The sequence below is a fragment of the Mustela nigripes genome, chromosome 5 (assembly GCF_022355385.1).
Source record: "Mustela nigripes isolate SB6536 chromosome 5, MUSNIG.SB6536, whole genome shotgun sequence".
Lineage (NCBI taxonomy): Eukaryota > Metazoa > Chordata > Mammalia > Carnivora > Mustelidae > Mustela > Mustela nigripes.
This window is the reverse complement of record NC_081561.1, coordinates 107,194,383-107,201,702: the sequence shown is the minus strand read 5'-3', so window position 1 is coordinate 107,201,702 and position 7,320 is coordinate 107,194,383.

Below are 7,320 nucleotides of genomic sequence, written 5' to 3'. Positions count from 1 at the left end.
CACTTTATGTAACAGTGTATCTGTAACAGTGGTCTGTATAGGATTGGTCTTTACAGCAGTGAAATGATTATACTTCCAGAGAATTTTACCATGTGAGAAACACCTGGCTGAGGTATTTATTTACACACATATGTCAACTAATCCTCACAAAAACATTGTGATACGGAATAGAATCAGGCCAAAGTGATGCAATGGGACTTGGAGACAGGTCATAAAAGGCCATGTGGTTTCCTGCCTCCTTCTGTCTTTCTCTTGGCTTACTTACTCTGGAGGAAGTACCTCCCCTCCCATCCTGTTGAGAGGGCACTCAGGCAGGTTATGGAGAGACCCACTTAACTGAGCAACTAAGGTCTCTAGCCAATAGCCAGTAAGAAGCTGAGGGCTTCTGCCAACAGCTGTATGAGGGAGCTTGGAGGTAGATTTTCCAGCCACAGCTGAGCCTTCATAAGATTGTAACCCTGGTCAGTAGTTTGACTGCATCCTCATACAAGATCCTGAGGCACAGTACCCAGCCAAGCCATTTCCAGATTCCTGACCCATAGAAACTGAGATAATAAATGTTACTTTAAACCACCAAATTTGGGAGTAATATGTTATGCAGCGATGAGTCACTAATAGAAGTGGTAAAGGCCCAAACCTCTCTGATTCTTTAGTTAAGACCAAAGAATAATTTAGTAAATATTTTAGAAAATCTACAGATGGAGACAAATACGTTTGAAGTGAAACCTTTCAAAAATTTGGTGATGATCATGTAGTCTCTCCCTAGAAACTGTACAAATGCACAACACTTAAATACAATTTCAAGGGATTTAGAGTCTTCCTGGGGCCCATCCAGGGATACATAGATCCCAAGGTTAATGTGGGTTAGAGTAGTGCTTCTTGAATGTTACTGGACATATAAATCTTGTTAAAAGTTCAGATTCTTATTTACTGGTCTGACTTAGGGCCCTGTTTTCTGCAAATCTAACAAACTCTCTGGTGATGCAAATGTGTGGAGACACAGGCTTTAGTATTTAACAGTGTACTGGTTACAAGCATTTAGAGTCTGATGAGGAAGCTACCTCACCTCTGCACAAAGATAGCTATGGCAACATCTTTAGGCAGGGCAAAATTCTTCTCCAAAAGTGGTATGTGGCGAGCTCTAAAACATAAACAAATGAGCTCTCAAAAGGTCAAAGTTCTTCATCCTGATTATATCCACGATTATTTCATCCTAGAAAAACTATAGACCTGTTGTAACTAGACACTGGCCTTGGCCATAAAACTATTTTAGTAAAGGATCCAGAGGATGTATACCCTTAAGAAATATAATTTCCTGGTGAACGTATTAAGTTAAAGTGATCTTTAAATATTGATAAGTAGATTTATGGAGTTTAAAGTCATGAACCTATTTAATGTGGGGTGATTTTGAACAAAAATGATAACTTTAGGGGCGCCTGTGTGGCTCAGTGGGTTAAAGCCTCTGCCTTCGGCTCAGGTCATGATCACAGGGTCCTGGGATCAAGCCCTGAGTTGGGCTCTCTGCTCAGCAGGGAGCCTTTTTCCTTCTCTCTCTCTCTGCCTGTTTCTCTGCCTACTTGTGATCTCTGTCTGTCAAATAAATAAATAAAATCTTTTAAAAAAATGATAACTTTATTTATAGAATGCTTGGTCTCTCACCATTTGGTGGTGGTGGGGGGGAAGCAATGGTTAATTCTTTCTTAAAGCCAATCTTAGAACGTTTGAATAGAGATATATCATCTATATAAGAGAATATTTATCTTTCTTTTCTTCATAGTTGGGTCATGTAACCAGATCATGGAAAAGTGTCAAATCACAAGGGCAAAAAGATATCAAAAAGGGAGGCCATTGCATTCCCATTTTGCCTCAATGGAATTTGTTAGCTAACACATAAAGAAACCACTCTTAAAAAGATTCTTCTTTTTCTCAGACTCATATTCTCAAGCTACTTTAAATATATATGGATTTCAAATAAGCATAAAACAAAATTTCAAAAAGATTTCTATTTGAGTTCATGTAATCGGACCAATAATTTATTCTATTCTCAAGGGACAAGATGGATGAATAAAGACAAGAAAACTATTATTTGTGGCAGAGACAGTAATGCTCACACATGTTCCATTTGACCTCCTGCATTTAGGAGTCTCCTTGTAGTTTGTAAGCCCTTGTGACTACTTTGGCCAATAAAATAGGAAAAAAAGTGATCTTCAGACTGAGGCAGTGAAAATCTATGTATGATTTTCCAGTCTCTCTTTTCTTCTGATCAGGGATGCTGTGTATTCCCTACAGAGCATCTACGTGTTGGTGGGGCTTTTGTCAGCCTGGGTCCTTGAGTGGAGTAGAAACTCCAGCTGATCTGTGATGGATGTGTAGTATGAGCAAGAAATAAATCTGCATTATGTTAAGCCATTGAGAAATCAGGATTAATTTGTAATCACTGTGGAACCCGTACATTTCAGCTAATACTTAAAAAAAAAAATGTAGGTGATAGAATGTATTAAAGGGTGGCTCTACAGTAAATGGCTGCTTGGGGAGAAACAAAAGAGGAGAGGAGTAGGAGGTGCAAGGAAATCTTATGTTAAATGTAGTGCTCAGGGAAGGCCCCACTGAGAAATCGGGAGAGAGAGAGAGAACAACAAAAAGAAAAGCCATACACCCAAACCTCAGGGTGGGCCTTTATTAGGGAAGTGTGAGTGTTAAGTTACCTAAGGATGAAAGAGGTAACTGTGGCTAATTCATCTTCATTTCTTTTCTTCTTCTTCTTTTTTTAAATCAGAAATTTAGAGAGAAAAACTCTAAAAGTTCTCTGACCTGTTTCCTAGCTAAATGTCACATTACAATAAAGAAGTTCTTAGCTGTTGAGGGTACTCAGAGGAGTTTAATCGCTTAATCAAGTAAAAGCAACTTCACAGCTATTCATTCCCTCATGTTGTCTGGAACATAGACATGCTGTTTGGGTGGCATGCTTCCGCCTGCTCTGTGCTATATGAAGGATATGCGATAGAAGACAGTCTTTACCCCAAAGGAGCCAGCAGTTCCATGGGAGAAGTAAATCCTCACCATGCATGAGGACTATAGGAGCTTTTGGACAGTCAAGGAAAGGACATTGCAGCCAAAGTCATGAGACATTGAAGGACATGTTCAGTACACTATGATCACTGTGGTACTAAAAGGACCAAAGAGTTGAGGCACCTGGGTGGCTCAATCAGTTGAGCATGGGACTCTTGGTTTTGGCTCAGGTCATGATTTTAGGGTTGTGAGATCAAGCTCTGCATGGGCTCCACTCTGCCCATCCCCCTGCTTGTGTACTCGCTCGTTGTCTTCCTCTCTCTCGTTCTCAAATCACTAAATAAATATTTTTAAAAGATTATTTATTTATTTATTTAATATATATAGAGAGAGCACAAGCAGGAGGGAGAGGGAGAAGCAGACTCCCTGCTGAGCAGGGAGCCCAATGTGGGGCTCTATCGCAGGACCCTGGAATCCTGATCTTAGCTGAAACCAGATGCTTAACTGACTGAGCCACCCAGGCACCCATAAATATTATTTTTTGAGATTTAATTAATTATTTATTCATTTGATAGAAAGTGAGAGAGCACAAGTAGGCAGAGCAGCAGGCAGAGGGAGAGGGAGAAGCAACTCTCTGCTGAGCAGGACCCTGATGTGGGACTCGATCCCAGGACCCTGGGATCATGACCTGAGCAGAATGCAGATGTTTAACTAACTAAGCCACCCAGGAACCCCATAAATATTTAAAAATTAATTAATTAATTAATTAAAAGAACAAATAGTTGATGTAGGGATGATGACAATGAAGTTGGGGAACCTGACAAAGCAAAACTGAAAACATTTCAAGGGTCATGTTAGGTAGTTAAGACTCTGTTTCCAAAAGCAATTGCCCTGTACCAGGCATAAAATAGCGATCATCACAGACCCATTGCTGGTGGTTCTGATGTACAGGCTGCTCACAATCGATCCAGAAATCAAAAGGCATGGTCACAGAATTGATGTTTGGCATTAAGACTGTTACACTGACATTTTTGCTTTGGGAAAGAAATATCAATGTTGAAACATTTAATTTTCTGCATTTTTAAAATCCAAAGATCAAAGGCATGAATATGACAGGGCAGCTGTATATGAAAGGATGATGAAGACAACTAGAAAGCTTGGAATACACATACTACTTGTTCAGAGCCCCTCTACATTTCTAATACACTAATTACTGGTAGCAGGGGTCTAAACTGGGAATTTATTGATGAGCTTCTTGTGGTTCTCAAGACACCTTGAAATTTCAGGCAAAATTTTGAGTACATATGCATTTATTTTCCAAAGGAGAGTTTTGAATTTTTTTCAGGTTCAAAAAAGTCCTTGTCTCCAAAAAGGTTAGGATCCACAGGGCCCTATTATGGGCAACTAATACAAAAGGACACGAAGCAACATTGTTTGGACATTGCATTGTGAATTATAGTGGTAGTGGGAATTTCTTTCCAAGGCAATGGAGAGTTCACAGGTAGGCCAACACCCAGTGGTCTAATAAACAATCTCCCCAAACCCAGAGACTTATCATAATTGCAATTGAATTCTGGCTCACCTCACAAATCAATGCAATCAGTGGTGGGAGGTGGGGAGGTATAGGGCTGTGCATAACAATGTAGCGGGGAGGTCTCCTGTATACAGACTTTTAAAGATAGGCTCTTTTCATGCTGTGGTTCTGCCAGCTTCAATGTATCACCTCAAAGGCCCTGGCATCATCCAGGTGGCACAAAGGGGAAGGCATGCCCTCTTTAACCGCCATGATGAGGCAGTTACACATTCTCTTTCACATTTCAATCCAAAGATCCCACTTCTAGGTGCAAGGAAGTCAGAAAAATGTAGTTTATCTGGGTGCCCAGGGAGGCGAAAGACATTTGGTGAATACCTAGCTAGTCCCTGCCATGGGGAGTTTTAAAACACCATATGGGGGTGGCTGGCTGGCTCAGTGGTTAGAACGCGTGATATATATATATATATATATATATATATTTTTTTATATTTTTTTTTTTTTTTTTTTTTTTTTTATCTTGGGGATTGTAAATTCAAGCCCCACCTTGGGCTTAGAGATTACTTAAAAATAAAATTTTAAAAAGTAAATAAAAAATAAAAAACTCTCTGGATTTTTATTTACTCGTTACAGTTTTGGTCTACTTCTAAGTGAAAAAGGGGGGTCGAACTACATATCCTCTCCTCAAAGACCTTCTTATGGTTGTGTATAAGGGTTTTTAAAAGTGTGTGCTTTCAAACCCATTTTAGATCAGGGTCACAACCTGAAGAACTCTGTGATTCATTAATGCACTCACAGGTAATCACCTTCTCAGTGTCTCAGATGAAATGTAGGCTAGGAGTCTAAGACTTCAATATGGAAAAAGTTTTCTCCCTATAATCCTTTATTTACTAGAGATAGCTAACAGTTTTTGAAGGTCTTGGGTATTTCATTGTCAAATAAGATTCACTTTCTGCACTCGTTCTGATAAGCTCCCTTTTAAATCTTTAGTCCAGGAGCACCTTAACTCAGACTGCAGAGCAAGTCAATTCCACAGGGGGAACGAAGGTCCAGTGATTCAGATCATCTAAGAACTGAGGCATATTAAAATGCTTTGATTTGAAAGACATTTTCAAGTGACTACTTTAATCATATAGAATTTTGCTAATTAAACAGCCGATTTAAGTGCCAACTCAACTAACTGTATTTTGAGCTACATTTAATCTTAATTGTTTCTGTTCTCTAAAAATATACATAAGAACTTTTAAATTTTAATTTCACTTTTTACATAGCAGTTGACTCTCCCACACAGTCAGTGCCAGCAGTCGCAAAAGCAGAAATAAGTGCTTGCTGAGGGCATAGTTTTCCAGTTTTAAGCTTTTAAAAAATTCTCCTGTTGAAGTGTTTACTTATTGATTTATTTTTGAAAGATTTTATTTTTAAGTAATCTCTACATCCAACATGGGGTTCAAACTCCCAACACTGAAATCAAGAGTCACGTGCTCCACTGACCGAGACAGCCAGGCTTCCCGTGTTGAACAGTTTAGATTAAATTCTGCTCTTTATCTTACCAGTCTCACAAAAACTGAGCAGACAGAGTGGTCAGATTGGATGTAGTTGTGGTCAAATTTTGATTTTACATAGTCTTTTTTGGACTTTAAATAGTTTCTTCCCTATTAAAAACAGCTCTGCCTCTTTGGATACATTGGGTTAAATAGAATATATTATTAAGATTTTTAAAAAAACAAACAAACAAGTCCTGCCTCTTCCTCTTGATTGCCAAGTCAACATTCTGGTTCTGTCTTCATTTTAAAAATATATTAAAAATTTGGGGGGCTCCTGGGTGGCTCAGTGAGCTAAGCATCTGACTCTTGGTTTTTGCCTTAGGTTGTGATCTCACGTTGCTGGGATTGAACCCCGAGTCCAGCTCTGAGCTCAGCATGGAGTCTGCTTCAGATTCTCTCCCTTTACCTCCTGCTCTCTCTCAAATAAACAAACAAAATCTTAAAACATATATATATGTATTAAAAATTTTCTACATAGCCATGTGACTGTGCACAATTCACTGTGCATTATGGAACCATAGCTTCTTTATCTCTGAGACAGGCATCATCTCACACGTTTGTTGAGTAGAACTCAAAGAGGATGATGAATAGGAAAGTGCTTTGAAAACTACCATTATCAATCTAATCCAAAACCCCCAAATGGGTGGACCAAGAGGAACTGCAGTTCAGAGAAGGAAAACTGTGTCACTCTCAGAATCTCTTTGAGAGGGAGCAGTAATTTGTGCTGGGTCATGGTGGACAAGGAGGAGCTTAATTCGTGAAGACAAAAGGAGTGGGCGTCTGGGCAGAACTGTAAAATCTGAAGATACGCATAGGTGGGCATGAACACTCAAGCTGGCTGGCTTTGAAGCAGGTTGTTGACTTACATGTATTGAGGAATAAACTTTAAAAAGTAGGTTGGGATCAAGGGAAGAGGGTATTTTCATTGAAAAGGACCTTGAATTTTTGATTAGGACGTGGTGGGATGAGGTTGATTTCTTCAAAAGCCTCATCTGTCAAGAAGGGAGAGTGGCCAGATGTACCAAGATCAGGCAGAGGGCTGCCTGGTGAGAAGAAATAAAAGCCTGAACTGTATGACCACAGTGGGGTAAGAAAAACTGTGGCTATAGTTTTGCCTTTTCCAGAATGTCGTGTAAACGGAATCATACATACTTTGTATAGCCTTTCGTGTCTGGCTTCTTTCCTTAGCATGATTTTGAGTTTCATTCAAGTGTTGCATGTATCAGTAGTTCATGT